Genomic DNA, 16170 nt, shown 5'->3' on the forward strand with positions numbered 1-16170 from the left:
ACAGACTTAAATGTTAGACCTAATACCATAAAAACCCTAGAAGAAAATCTAGGTAGTACCATTCAGGACATAGGCATGGGCAAGTACTTCATGTCTAAAACACCAAAAGCAACGGCAGCAAAAGCAAAAATTGACAAATGGGATCCAATTAAACTAAAGAGCTTTTGCACAGCAAAAGAAACTACCATCAGAGTGAACAGACAACCTACAGAATGGGAGAAAATTTTTGCAACCTACTCATCTGACAAAGGGCTAATATCCAGAATCTACAAAGAACTCAAACAAATATACGAGAAAAAAACAAACAACCCCATCAAAAAGTGGGGAAAGGGTATGAACAGACATTTCTCAAAAGAAGATATTCATACAGCCAACAGACACATGAAAAAATGCTCATCATCACTCGCCATCAGAGAAATGCAAATCAAAAGCACAATGAGATACCATCTCACACCAGTTAGAATGGCAATCATTAAGAAGTCAGGAAACAACAGGTGTTGGAGAGGATGTGGAGAAATAGGAACACTTTTACACTGTTGGTGGGATTGTAAACTAGTTCAACCATTATGGAAAACAGTATGGCAATTCCTCAAGGATCTAGAACTAGATGTACCATATGACCCAGCCATCCCACTACTGGGTATATACCCAAAGGATTATAAATTATTCTACTACAAAGACACATGTACACGTATGTTTATTGCGGCACTATTCACAATAGCAAAGACTTGGAATCAACCCAAATGTCCATCTGTGACAGACTGGATTAAGAAAATGTGGCACATATACACCATGGAATACTATGCAGCCATAAAAACGGATGAGTTTGCGTCCTTTGTAGGGACATGGATGCAGCTGGAAACCATCATTCTTAGCAAACTATCACAAGAAGAGAAAACCAAACACCGCATGTTCTCACTCATAGGTGGGAACTGAACAATGAGATCACTTGGACTCGGGAAGGGGAACATCATGCACTGGGGCCTATCATGGGGAGGGGGCAGGGGGTAGGAGGGAGGGATTGCATTGGGGAGTTATACATGATATAAATGAGGAATTGATGGGTGCTGACGAGTTGACGGGTGCAGCACACCAACATGGCATAAGTATACATATGTAACAAACCTGCACGTTATGCACATGTACCCTAGAACTTAAAGTATAATTTAAAAAAAAAAAAAAAGAAGTTAATGGTGACAAAGGAAATATCCTGAGACAAAAACCAGTAAGAAGTTTTCTGAGAAATCGCTTAGTGATGAGATAATTCACCTCACAGAGTGACATGATACTTTTCATGGATGACTTAGGGAGCACTGTTTTTGTGGAACCTGAGAAGGGATATTTTAGATCATATTGAAGCCTATGGTGACAATGGAAATATCCTCAGATAAAAACTGGAAGGAAGACTTCTGAGAAAGATCCTTGTGATGTGTAAATTCTTCTCACAGAGTTACACCTTCATTTTCATGGAGCAGCTTGCTAACACTCTTTTCATGGACTCTGCAAAGAGATATTTGGGAGTGCATTAAAGCATATAGTGAACAGTTAAATATCCTCAGATAAAAACTAAAATGGAGCTTTCTGAGAAAGTTCTTTGTGATGTGTGAATTCATCACACAGAGTTTCACCTTGCTTTTCATGCAGCAGTTTGATAACACTGTTTTCATGGAATCTACAAAGGGATATTTTAGAGTGCATTGAGGCCTATGTTGATGAGGGTAATAACATCAGATAAAAACTAGAAAGAAGCTTTCTGAGAAAGTCCTTTGTGATATGTGAATTCATCTTACAGAGTTACACTCTTCTTTTCATTGAGCAGTTTGCTTACACTATTTTCTTGGAATCTTTAATGGGATATTTCAGAGTGCATTCATGCTTATGGTAACAAATTAAATAATATATAAAAACTAGAAAGAAGCTTTCTGAGAAACTGCTTTGTGACGTGTTAATTCATGCCACTGTTTTTGCTGATCTGAGAAGGTATACTTTGGATTGCATTGAAGCCTATGGTGACAAAGGAATTAGCCTCAGATAAAAACTAGAATATAGCTTTCTGAGAAACTGCTTTGTGATGTGTGAATTCTTCTCACAGAGTTACACCACTCTTTTATACAGGCGTTTGCTAGCACTTCTTGTGTAATCTGAGAAAGTGAATTTTTTATCACTTTGAAACATTTGGTGACAAAGAAATATCCTCAAATAAATACTTGAAAGAAGCTTTCAGAGAAACTGATTTGTGATGTGTGAATTCATCTCACAGAGTTACACCATTCTTCTCATTGAGCAGTTTACTAACACTGCTTTTGCAGAAACTGCAATGTGATATTCGAGAATGCTTTGAGGCCTGTGGTGAAAAAGGAAATATCCTCAGATAAAGCAAGAAAGAAGGATTCTGAGAAACTGCTTTGTGATGTGTTAATTTATCTCACAGTATTACACCTTTCTTTTCATGGAGCAGCTTGTTAACACTGTTTTCATGGATTCTGCAAAGGGATATTTGTGAGTGCAATGTGGCGTATAATGGAAAAGAAAATATCCTCAGATAAAAACTAGAAAGAAGCTTTTTGAGAAACTGTTTTGTGTTGTGAAAATTCATCTCACAGGGTTACACTGTGCTCTCCATTGAGCAGTTGGCTAACACTGTTTCCTTGGAATCTGCAATGGGATATTTCAGAGTGCATTGAAACTTATGGTGACAAAGAAAATATTGTCATATAAAAACTGGAAAGAAGCATTCTGAGAAACAGCTTTGTGATGGGTTAGTTCATCTCACAGAATTCACGATTCTTTTAATCAAGCATTTTGGTAGCAGTGTTTTTTGGGAATTGCGAAGGTATATTTTGGATCGTATTGAAGTCTCTGTTGACTAAGGGATTATCCTCAGAAAAAACTAGAAAGGAACCTTCTGAGAAACTTCTTTTTTTTTTTTTTTTTTTTTGATGGAGTCTTGCTCTGTCGCCGGGGCTGGAGTACAGTGGCCAGATCTCAGCTCACTGCAAGCTCCACCTCCCGGGTTTAGGCCATTCTCCTGCCTCAGCCTCCCATGTAGCTGGGACTACAGGCGCCCGCCATCTCGCCCGGCTAGTTTTTTGTATTTTTAGTAGAGACGGGGTTTCACAGTGTTAGCCAGGATGGTCTCGATCTCCTGACCTTGTGATCCGCCCATCTCGGCCTCCCAAAGTGCTGGGATTACAGGCTTGAGCCACCGCGCCCGGCCCGAAAAACTTCTTTGTGATGTGTGAATTCATCTCACAGAGTTACACCATACTTTTCACTGAGAAGTTTGTAAATACTTTTTTCATTGAATGTGTGATGGGATATTCTGGAGTGCATTGAGGCCTATGGTGAAAAAGGAAATATCCTCAGATAAAAACTAGAAAGAAACTTTCTGAGAAACTGCTTTGTGATTTGTGAATTCATCTCACAAAGTTTTACCATTCTTTTTATTGAGCATTTTAATAACACTGTTTTTGTGAAATCTGCAATAGGATATTTTGAATGGCATTGAAGTCTATGGTAACACAGGAAATATACTCAGATAAAAACTGGAAAGAAACTTTCTGAGAAAGTTCTTTGTGATGTGTGATTTCCTCTCACAGGGTTACACCATTTTTTTCAAGGAACAGTTTGCTAACAGTTTTCATGGAATCTGCAAAGGGATATTTGGGAACACATTGATTCATTTAGTGAAAAAGGAAATATCCTCAGATAAGTCATAAAATGAATCTTTCTGAGAAACTGCTTTGTGATGTGTGAATTCATCTCACAGAGTTACACTGTCCTTTTCATTTACCAGGTTGCTAACACTCTTTTCTTGGATTCTGCAATGGGATATTTTCAAGCTTATTGAATCTTATGATGACAAAGGAAAGCTACAAAGAGATATTCGGAGAAGAGAGAAGCCTATACTGAAAAAGGAAATATCCTGAGATAAAAGCTAGAAAGAAGCTTTCTGAGAGACTTTCTTGTGATGAGTGAATTCATCTCACAGAGTTAAAGCTTTCTTTTCTTTGAGCAGTTTGGTAACACTGTTTTTGTGTAATGTGCAAAGGAATATTCGGGAGACAATACAGACTAAGGTTGAAACAGGTAATATCTTCAGGTAAAAACTGGAGAGAAAGTTTCTAATAACTCCTGTGTGATGTGTGCATTCAATTCATCTCATAAAGCTTCCTGTTGAGAGAGCAGTTTTGCATCACGGTTTTTGTGGTGTATGAGAAGGGATATTTGGGAGTGCATGGAAGTCATTAGTGTAAAAGGAAATAACCTGAGATAAAATCTAGAAAGAAGCTTTCTGAGGAATTTCTTTGTGATGGGTGAATTCATCACACAGAGTTACACCTTTGTGTTCTTTGAGATGTATGGTAGCGCTATTTTTACAGGATCTGCAAAGGGATATTGGGATCCCATAGAGGCCTAAGGTGAAAAAAGAAAATTCTCCAGGGAAAAACTGGAGAGAAGCTTTTGGAGAAATTCCTTTGTGATGTGTGCATTCATCTCAATGAGCTAAACGTTTCTGTTGAAGGAGGACTTTGGCATCACTGTTTTTGTGCTGTCTGAGAAGGGATATTTGGGAGCACATTGAAGCCTGTGGTAACAAAGGAAATATCCTCAGACAAAAACCAAAAAGATGTTTTCTGAGAAACTGCTTTATTAAGTGTGAATTCATCTCACAGATTTACACTTTTCTCTTAATGGAACATTTTGCAAACACTATTTTTGTAGAATCTGCAAAGGGATATTTGCAAGCGCATTGAGGCAAATGGTGAAAAAGGAAATATCCTCAGACAAAAACCAGAAAGAAGCTTTCTGAGAAATGCTTTGTGATTTGTGAATTCATCTCACAGAGGTACACGATTCTTTTCATGGAGCAGTTTTGTAGCATGGTTTTTGGGGAATCTGAGAAGGAATATTATGGATCACGTTGAAGCCTATGGTGACAAAGGAAATATCCTGAGATAAAATCTAGAAGGAAACTTTCTGAGAAACATCATTGTGATGTGTGAATTCGTCTCACAGAGTTACACCATTCTTTTTCATTGAGAAGTCTGCTAACACTTTTTTCATGGAATCTGCGATGGGATATTCCGGAGTGCATTGAGGACTATGGGAAAAGGAAATATCCTCAGATAAAAGCTAGAAAGAAGGTTTCTGAGAAACTAGTTTTGGATGTGTGAATTTATCTCACTGTGTTTTCATTGAACAGTTTGATAACACTGTTTTCATGGAATCTGAAATAGGATATTTTGGAGTTCATTGAAGCCTATTGTGACAAAGGACATATCCTCAGAGAAAAAAAAAAGAATCTTTCTGAGAAACTGCTTTGTGATATGTCAATTCATCTCACAGGTTTGCACATTTCTCTGCATGAAACAGTTTGCTAACACTGTTTTTGTGGAATCCACAAAGGTATATTCGACAACACATTGAGACCTAGGGTGGAAAAGGAAATATCCTCAGACAAAAACCAGAAAGAATCTTTCTGACAAACTACTTTGTGATGCGTGAATTCATCTCTCAGAGTTACACCTTCCTTTTCATTGAGCAGTTTGGTAGTGATGTTTTTGGGGATTGGCAAAGGGATTTCTGTCATAGAGGCCTATGGTGAAAAAGGAAATATCTTCATTTAAAAACTGGAGAGAAGGATTTTGTGAAGCTGTTTTGTGATGTGTGTATTCACTTCATAGAGGTAAACCATTTTGTTGATTGACAAGTGTGGCCTCACTCTTTATGTGGTGTCTGAAAAGGGATATTGGAAGCACATTGAGGCTCATGGTGGAAAACTAAATATGCAAGGATAAAAACTGGAAAGGAACTTCCTGAGAACTTTATTTGTTTTGAGTGATTTCATCTCCCAGAGGTAAACTATTCTTTTCATTGAGCAGTTTGGTAACCCTGTTTTTGTGGAATCTACAAAGGGGTTTGTGGAGCACAGAGAAGCTTATGGTGAAAAAGGAAACACCCTCAGATAAAAACCAGAAAGAAACTTTCTGAGAGACTATTTTGTGATGGTTGAATTCATCTCACAGTGTTAAATCTTTCTTTTCATTGAGCAGTTTGGTAACACTGTTATTGTGGAATAGGCAAAGGGATATTTGAGAGCAGACGCAGGCCAAGTTTGAAACAGGTAATATCTTCAGGTAAAAACTGGAAAGTATCTGATAACTCTTTTGTGAAGTGTGCATTCGTCTCATAGAGGTAAAACGTTCTATTGAGAGAGTAGTTTGACATCACTGTTTTTGTGGTGTCTGAGAAGGGATATTTGGGAGCATATGGAAGCTGATGATGTAAAAGGAAATATCCTTAGATAAAAAATAGAAAGAAGCTTTCTGATAAATTTATTTGTGATGGGTGAATTCATCACATAGGTTAAACTGTCGGTGGAAAAGTAAATATGCAAAGTTTAAAACTGGAAAGGATATTTCTGAGACCTTTCTTTGTGATGGGTGACTTAATCTCTCAGAGGTAAACCATAATTTACACGGAGCAGTTTGGTAGCACTGTTTTTATGGAAATTGCAAAGGGATATTTGGGAGCCCTTAGAGGCCTAAGGTGAAAAAAGAAAATTCTCCAGGGAAAAACGGGAGAGAAACTTTTGGATATATTCCTTTGTGATGTGTGCACTCATCTCAAAGAGCTAAACGTTTCTGTTGAGGGAGTACTTTGGCATCACTGTTTTTCACTGTTTTTATGGTGTCTGAGAAGGGATATTTGGGAGTGCATTGAAGCCTATGGTGACAAAGGACATATCCTCAGACAAAATACAAAAAGACACTTTCTGAGAAATTGCTTCGTGATGTGTGAATTCATCTCACAGATTTAAACCTTTCTTTTCATGGAGCATTTTGATAACACTATTTTAGTGAAATCTGCAAAGGAATATTCACAAGCGCAATGAGACAAATGGTCAAAAAGGAAATATCCTCAGATAAAAACTAGAAAGAAACGTTCTGACAAACTGCTTTGTGATTTGTGAATTCATCTCACAGAGTTACACAATTCTTTTCATGGAGCAGTTTGGTAGCACTGTTTTTGGGACACCTGAGAAAGAATATTTTTGATCACATTGAAGTCAAGGGTAACATAGGAAATAACCTCAGATAAAATCTAGAAAGAAAATTTCTGAGAAGCTGCTTTGTGATGTGTGAATTCATCTCACAGAGTTATACCATTTTTTTTATTGAGAACTTTGCTAGTTCTTTTTTCGTGGAATCTGAAATAGGATACTTTGGAGTGCATTGAAGCCTATAGTGACAAAGGAAGTATCCTCAGAGCAAAACCAAAGGAAGCTTTCTGAGAAACTGCTTTGTGATGTGTGAATTCATCTCACAGTTTTACACCTTTCTTTTCATGGAGCACTTTGCTAACTCTGTTTTCATGGAATCTGCAAAGGGATATTCACAAGCGCATTGAGGCCTATGGTGAATAAGGAAATATCCTCAGAGAAAAACTAGAAAGAAGGTTTCTGTGAAACTACTTTGTGATGGGGGGAATTCCTCTTACAGAGTTACACCATTCTTTTCATTGAGCAGTTTGGCAGCACTGTTGTTGGAGATCTACAAAGGGATTTTAGAAGCCTTTGGGGAAAAAGGAAATGCCTTCAGATAAAAACTGGAGAGAAGGTTTTTGAAAAGCTGTTTTGTGATATCTGTATTCAACTCACAGAGATGAACCAATTTGTTGATTGAGTAGTTTGGCATCACTCTTTTTGTGGTTTCTGAGAAGGGATATTTGGGAGCACATTGAGGCTGAGGGTGGAAAAGTAAATGTGCAAAGTTTAAAACTGGAAAGGATCTTTCTAAGAAATTTCTTTGTGATGGGTGACTTCATCTCCCAGAGGTAAACCATTCTTTTCATTGAGCAGTTTGGTTACCCTGTTTTTGTGGAAACTACAAAGTGATATTTGGAGTGCAGAGTTGCCTATGGTGGAAAAGGAAATACCCTCAGAAAAAAACTAAAAAGAAACTTTCTGAGGGACTGTTTTGTGATGGGTGAATTCATCTCACAGAGATAAATCTTTCCCTTCATTGATCAATATGTTAACATATTTCTTTTGGAATACAGAAAGGGATATTGAGAGCAGCTAGATGCCAAAGTTGAAATAAGAAATATCTTCAGATTGAAACTGGAGAGAAAGTTTCTTATAACTCCTTTGTGATGGGTGCATTCATCTCATAGAGGTAAAGCTTTCTGTTGGGAGAGCAGTTTGGCATCACTGTTTTTGTGCTGTCTGAGAAGGGATATTTGGGAACGCATGGAAGCTGATAGTGGAAGAGGAAATATTCTCATATTTAAACTAGAAAGATGCTTTCTGAGAAACTACTTTTAGATGGGTGAATTCATCTCACAGAGGTACACTGGTGTTTTCATTGAGCAGTTTCATAACCCTGTTTTCATTTTCTCTGCAATAGAATATTTGGGAACTCATTGAAGCTTATGGTAACAAGGGAAATACCTTCAGATAAAAACAAAAAAGAAGCTTTCTGAGAAACTGCTTTGTGATATGTGAATTCATCTCACAGAGGTACACTGTTCTTTTCATTGAGCAGTTTGCTAACACTGTTTTCTTGGAATCTGCAATGGGATAGTTCAGAGCTCATTGAAGCTTAGGGAGACAAAGGGAATATCCCCATATAAAAACTAGAAAGAAGCATTCTGAAAAACTGCTCTGTGATTTGTGAATTCATCTCACAGAGTTACACGATACTTTACATAGAGCAGTTTGGTAGCGCCGTTTTTATGGAATCTGCAAAGGGATATTCGGGAATTCCTAGAGGCCTACGATGAAAAAGGAAATAGCTTCAGATCAAAATTGGAGAGAAGCTTCTCGAGCAATTGTATTTGATGTGCTTATTCACCTCATAGAGTTTAACCTTTTTTTTGATTGAGCAGTTCGGCATCACTTTCTTTGCGGTATCTCAGAGGATATATTTGGGAGCACATTGAAGCCTACAGTGAAAAAGGAAATATCATCAGATTTAAACTAGAAAGAAGCTTTCTGAGAAACAGCTTTGTGTTGGGTGAATTGACCTCACAGAGCTACACCTTTCTTTTCACCTTTCTTTTTGAGCAGTTTGGGAGCACTGTTTTTGTGGAATCTGCAGAGTGATATATGGGAGCGCATTGAGGCCTAATGTGAAAAAGGAAATTTCTTCAGGTAAAAACTGGAGAGAAGTTTTCAGAGAAACTACTTTATGATATGTGCATTCATCTTATAGAGCTAAACGTTTCTGTTGAGGGATCACTTTGGCTTCACAGTTTTTGTGGTGTCTGAGAAGGGATATTTGGGAGCCTATTGAGGCCAATGGTGACAAAGGAAATATCCTCAGATAAAAACTAGAAAAAAGCTTTCTGAGAAATTGCTTTCTAATGTGTGAATTCATCTCACGGAGTTACAATTTCCTTTCATGGAGCAGTTTGTTAACAATGTTTTTGTGGAATCCAAGAAAGGATATTTTAGATCACATTCAAGCCTATGCTGACAAAGAAAATATCCTCAGATAAAAGCTAGAAACAACCTTTCTGAGAAACAGCTTTGTCATGGGTGAATTTATCTCACAGAGACAACCCTTTGTTTTCAATATACAGTTTGGTAGCACTGTTTTTGTGGAATCAGCAGAGGGATATTTGAGAGCGCATAGATGCCTAAGGTGAAAAAAGATAATTCTTCAGGTTAAAACTGCCAAGAATCTTTCTGAGAAACTCCTTTGTGAGGTTTGCATTCATCTCCTAGAGGTAAAAGTTTCTGTTGAGGGATCACTTTGGTATCACTGTTTTTGTGGTTTCTGAGAAGGGATATTTGGGAGCGCATTGAAGCCTATGGTGGAAAAGGAAATATCCTGATATAAAAACTAGAAAGAAGCTTTCTGAGAAGCTGCTTTGAAATGTGTTAATTCATCTCACAGAGTAACATGATTAGCAGCTTGGTAGCTCTGTTTTGGGGGAATCTGAGAAGGGATATTTTGAATCACATTGAAGCTGTGGTGACAAAGGAAATATCCTCAGATAAAAACAAGAAGGAAGCTTTCTGAGAAAGTTCTTAGTGATGAGTGAATTCATCTCACAGAGTTACACCTTTATTTCATGGAACTGTTTGCTAACATTGTTTTCATGGAATCTGCAAAGGGATATTTGGGAGTGCCTTGAGACCTGTAGTGTAAAAGGAAATATCCTCAGATAAAAACTAGAAAGAAGCTCTCTGAGAAACTGCTTGGTGATGTGTGAATTCATCTCATAGAGTTACAACGTTCTTTTCATTGAGCAGTTTGGTAACAATGTCTTCATGGAATCTTCAGTAGGATATTTTGGAGCACATTGAAGCCTATGGTGACATAGGAAATATCCTCAGATAAAATCCAAAACGAAGCTTTCTGAGAAACTGCTTTGAGATGTGTGAATTCATTTCACAGAGTTGCACTACTCTTTTCATTGATCCATTTGCTTCCACTGTTTTCTTGGAATCTGCAATGGGATATTTTGGAGTGCATGGACACTTAGGGTGACAAGGGAAATATCCTCAGACAAAAATTAGAAAGAAGCTTTCTGAGAAACTGCTTGTTATTGGTGATTTCATTTCACAGTGTTACACGATTCACTTCATGGGGCAGTTTGATAGCCCTGTTATTATGGAATCTGCAAAGATATATTTGGGAGCTACCAGAGGCCTAAGGTGAAAGAGGAAATAACTTCAGATAAAAACTAGAGAGAAGCTTTTCAAGAATTTTTTTTTATGTGTATTCATCTCATAGAGTTTAATCTCTTTGTTGAATGAGCAGTTCGGCAATACTGTTTTTGCGCCATCTGAGAGGAGATATTTAGGAACACATTGAAGTCTATGGTGAAAAAGGAAATATCATCAGATTTAGACCACAAATGTAGCTTTCTGAGAAACTGGTTTGTGATGGGTGAACTCATCTCAGAGTTCCACCTTTCTTTTCATGGAGCAGTTTTTCAGCACTGTTTTTGTGGAATCTGCAGAGGGACATTTGGGAGCACATAGAGGCCTAAAGTGAAAAAAGAATTCTTCAGGTAAACACTGGAGAGAAGATTTCTGAGAAATTCTTCGTGATGTGTTCATTCATCTCATAGAGATAAAAGTTTCTGTTGAGGGAGCACTTCAGTATCACTGTTTTTGTGGTGTTTCAGAAGGGATATTTGGAAGCGCGCTGAAGCCTATGGTGGAAAAGGAAATATCCTCAGATAAAAGCTAGAATGAAGCTCCCTGAGAAACTGCTGTGATGGGTCAATTTATCTCACAGAGTTACATCATTCCTTTCATGGAGCAGTTTGTTAGCACTGGATTTGTGGAATCTGCAAAGAGATAATTGGGAGTACATAGAGACCTAAGATAGAAAAAGAAATTACTTGAGGTAACAACTGGAGAGGAACTTTTGGAGACACTCCTTTGTGATGCGTGCATTCATCAGATAGAGCTAAACGTTTCTGTTGAGGAAGTACTTGGCATCACTGTTTTTGTGGTGTCTGAGAAAGGATTTGTGGGAGTGCATTGAAGCTTATGGTGGAAAAGGAAATATCCTCAGGTAAAAACCACAAAGAAGCTTTCTTCAAAACCGGTTTGTGATGTGTTAATTCATCTCACAGAGTTACACGATTCTTTTCATGGATCAGTTTGGTAGCACTGTTTTTGGGGAATCTGAGAAGAGATATTTTGGATCACATTGAAGCCTACGGTGACAAAGGCAATGTTCTCATATAAAAACTAGAAAGAAGCTTTATGAGAAAGTTCCTTGGAATGTGAGAATTCATCTCACCGAGTTACACCTTTCTTTTCATGGAGCAGTTTGCTAACACTGTTTTTGTGGCATCTAAAAAGGGATATCTGGGAGCACATTGAGGTCTATGGTGAAAAGGGAAATATTCTCAGATAAAAACTAGAAAGAAGTTTTCTGAGAACAGCTTTGTGATGTGTGAATTCAACACACAGAGTTACACCGTTCTTTTCATTTAGCAGTTTGCTAACAATGTTTTCATGGAATCTTCAATAGGATAGTTTGGAGTGCATTGAAGCCTCTGGTGACAATGGAAATATCCTCAGATAAAAACAAAAATGAAGCTTTCTGACAAATTTTTTTGTGATGTGTGATTTCATCTCAGAGTTACACTTTTCTTTTCATTGATCAGTTTGCCATCACTGTTTTCTTGGAATCTGCAATGGGATATATTGGAGCACATTGAAGCTTAGGGTGACAAAGAAAATATCCTCAGACAAAAACTAGAAAAAAGCTTTCTGACAAACTGCTTTGTGATTTGTGAATTCATCTCACAGAATTACACAATTCTTTTCAGGGACCACTTTGGTAGCACTGTATTTATGGAATCTTCAAAGGGACATCTGGTAGCTTATAGAGGCCTATGGTGAAAAAGGAAATAACTTCAGACAAAAACTGGAGAGAAGCTTTTCAAGAAACAGTTTTCTGGTGTATATTCATATCATAGAGTTTAACCTTTTTGTTCAATGAGCAGTTCGGCATCAGGGTTTTTGTGGTATCAGAGAGGAGATATTTGGGAGCACATCAAAGCCTATGGTGAGGAAGGAAATATCGTCAGATTTAAACTAGAAAGAAGCTTTCTGAGAAACTGCTTTGTGAAGGATGAATTCATCTCACATAGTTTCAATTTTGTTTCCATTTAGCTATTTGGCAACACTATTTTTGTGGAATCTGCAAAGGGATATTCGGGAGCGCAGAGAGTCCAATGGCAAAAAGGAACTATCTTCAGGGAAAACTGTAGTGAAGCTTTCCTAGGAACTCCTTTGTGATGTGTGTATTCATCTCATAGAACTAAATGTTTCTGTTGAGGGAGCACTTTGGCATCACTGTTTGTGTGGTGTCTGAGAAGGGATATTTGGGAGCGCATTGAAGCCTATGGTGGAAAAGGAAATATCCTCAGATAAAAACTAGAAAGAAGCTTCCTGAGAAACTGCTTTGTGATGGGTCAATTATATCAGAGAGTTACATCATTCTTTTCATAGTGCAGTTCGTTAGCACTGTTTTTCTGGAATCAGCAGAGGGATATTTGGCAGTGCATAGAGGCCTAAGGTGAAAAAAGGAAATTCTTCAAGTAACAACTGGAGAGAAGCTTTCAGAGAAACACTTTTGTGATGTTTGCATTCAACTCATAGAGCTAAACCTTTCTGTTGAGGGAGCACTTTGGCATCAATGTTTTTCTGGTGCCTGAGAAGGGATATTTGGAAGCGCGTTGAAGCCAAAGGTGAAAGAGTAAAAATGCTCATATAAAAACTAGAAAGAAGCTTTCCTTGCAAGTGCTTTGTGATGTGTTAAATCATGTCACAGAGTTACACGATTCTTTTCATGGAGCAGTTTGGTAAAACTGTATTCGTGGAATCTGCAAAGAGTTATTTGGGAGTGCGTTGAGGCCTATAGTGAAAAAGGAAATATCCTCAGATAAAATCTAGAAAGAATCTTTCCCAGGAACTGCTTTCTGATGCGTGAATTCATCTTACAGAATTACACCATTCTTTACATTGAGCAGTTTTCTAACAATGGTTTCATGGAATCTGCAATAGTATATTTTGGAGTGCATTGAAGCCTACGGTGACAAAGGAAATATCCTCAGATAAAAAAAAAAGAAGCTTGCTGAGAAACTGCTTTGTGATGTTTGCATTCATCTCACAGTCACACCATTCTTTTCATTGAGCAGTTTGCTAACACTCTTTTTTGAAATCAGCAATGTGATATTTCTGAGTGCACTGAAGCTTGTGTTGACAAACGAAATATCCTCATATAAAAACAAGAAAGAAGCTTTCTCAGAAACTACTTTGTGATGGACTAATTCATCTAACAGAGTTACATGATTCTTTTTATGCATCAGTTTGGTAGCCCTCTTTTTGAGGAATCTGAAATGGGATATTTTGGATTGCATTAAAGCCTAGGGTGACAAGGGAAATATCCTTAGATGGAAACTAGAAAGAAGCCTTCTGAGAAAGTTCTTGGTCATGTGTTAATTCATCTCACCGTATTACATCTTTGTCTTCATGGAGCAGTTTGCTAACACTGTTTTCGTGGAATCTGCAAGGGGATATTTGGAAGCGCATTGAGGTGTATAGTGAAAAGTTAAATATCTTCAGATAAAAACTAAAAAGAAGATTTCTGAGAAACTTCTTTTTGGTGGGTGAGTTCATCTCACAGAGTTACACCAGTACTCTCATTGAGAAGTTTGCTAACAGTTTTTTCGTGGAATCTGCAATGGGATATTCTAGAGTGCATTGAGGAATATGGTGAAAACGGAAATATCCTCAGATAAAAATTAGAAACAAGATTTCTGAGAAACAGCCTCATGACGGGTGAGTTCACCTTGCAAGGTTACAATACACTTTTCAAGGAGATGTTTGCTAACACTGTTTTCGTGGAATCTGCAAAGGAATCTTTGGGAGCGCATTGAGGACTATGGTGAAAAAGGAAATATCTTCAGACAAAAACTAGAAAGAAACTTTCTAAAAAACTGATTTATGATGTCTGGATTCATCTCACAGAGTTTCGTTGTTCTTTTCATTGATCAATTTGCTATCACTGTTTTCTTGGAAACCTCAACGTGATATTTCAGAGTGCATTTAAGCTTATGATGACAATGGAAATATAGTCATATAAAAACTAGAAAGAAGTTTTCTGAGAAACTGCTTTGTCATTTGTAAATTCATCTCACAGAGATACACGATTCTTTTCATGGATCAGTTTGATACCACGGTTTTTGGGGAATTTGAGAAGGGATATTTCGGATCGCATTGAAGCAAAGAAATATCCTAAGAGAAAAACTAGAAAGAAGCTTTCTGAGAAAGTTCTGTGTGATGTGTCTTTTCATCTCAGAGTTACGCCTTTCTTTTCAAGGAGCAGTTTGCTAACAATGTTTTCATGGAATCTGGAAAGGTATATTTGGGAGGGCATTGAGGCCTACAGTGGAAAGAGAAATATCCTCATATAAAAACTAGAAAGAAGCTTTCTGAGAAACTGCTGTTTGATGTGTGAATTCATCTCACAGAGTTACACATTCCTTTTCATTGAGCAGTTTGATAACACTGTTTTTGTGGAATCTGCAATAGGATATTTGGAAGTGCATTGAAGCCTATGTGACAAAGAAAATATCCTCATTTGAAAACCAAAAAGAAGCTTTCTGAGAAACTGCTTTGGATGTGTGAATTCATTTCACAGAGTTACACTGTTCCTTTCATTAAGCAGTTTGCTAACATTGTTTTCTTGGAATCTGCATTGGAATATTTCAGAGCATAAAGAAGCTTTCTGATACTTACCTGGCAGGGGAGATACCATGATCACGAAGGTGGTTTTCCCAGGGCGAGGCTTATCCATTGCACTCTGGATGTGCTGACCCCTGCGATTTCCCCAAATGTGGGAAACTCGACTACATAATTTGTGGTAGTGGGGGACTGCGTTCGCGCTTTCCCCTATTAAAAAAAAAAAAGAAGATTTCTGAGAAACTGATTTGTGATTTGTGCATTCATCCCACAGAGTTAAATTATTCTTTTCATGGTGCAGTTTCTTAGCACTGTCTTTGGGGAATTTGAGAAGGGATTTTTTAAATCACATTGAAGCCCATAGAGATTATTCTCAGATAAAAACTACAAAGAAGCTTTCTGTGAAAGTTCTTTGTGAAGTGAGATTTCATCTCATAGAGTTACACCTTTCTTTTCATCAAGCAGTTTCCTAACACTGTTTTCATGGAATATGCAAAAGGATATTTGGGAGCACATTTAGGCCTATAGTGAAAAACTAAATATCCTCAGAAAAAAACTTGAAAGAAGTTTCCTGAGACACTACTTTGTGATGTGTGAATTCATCTCACAGAGGTGCACTGTTCATTTCATTGAGTAGTTTGCTAAGACTGCTTTCTTGGAATCTGCAATGTGATATTTTGGAGAGCATTGAAGATTTTGGTGACAAAGAAATATCCTCAGATAAAAACTAGAAAGAAGATTTCTGAGAAACCACTTTGTGATGTGTTAATTCATCTCACAGAGTTACAGGTTTCTTTTCATGGAGCAGTTTGCTAGCACTGTTTTTATGGAATCTACAATGGGATATTCGGGAGTTCCTGGTGGCCTACAGTGGAAAAGAAATTAACTTCAGACAAAACTGGAGAGAAGATTTTCCAGAAACGTTTTTGTGATGTGTGTATTCA

At 37.6% G+C, this 16170-nt stretch overlaps 1 non-coding gene across 1 annotated transcript; it reads left to right on the forward strand.

Annotated features, from left to right (window-relative positions):
* The first annotated feature begins 15275 nt into the window (after positions 1 to 15275).
* On the forward strand, positions 15276 to 15439 carry LOC115894101. The gene has a single exon (XR_004054146.1). It is a non-coding gene; the product is annotated as a U1 spliceosomal RNA (small nuclear RNA).
* Positions 15440 to 16170: the final 731 nt, after the last annotated feature.

Source organism: Rhinopithecus roxellana, chromosome 16, assembly GCF_007565055.1.
Source record: "Rhinopithecus roxellana isolate Shanxi Qingling chromosome 16, ASM756505v1, whole genome shotgun sequence".
Taxonomy (NCBI): Eukaryota; Metazoa; Chordata; class Mammalia; order Primates; family Cercopithecidae; genus Rhinopithecus; species Rhinopithecus roxellana.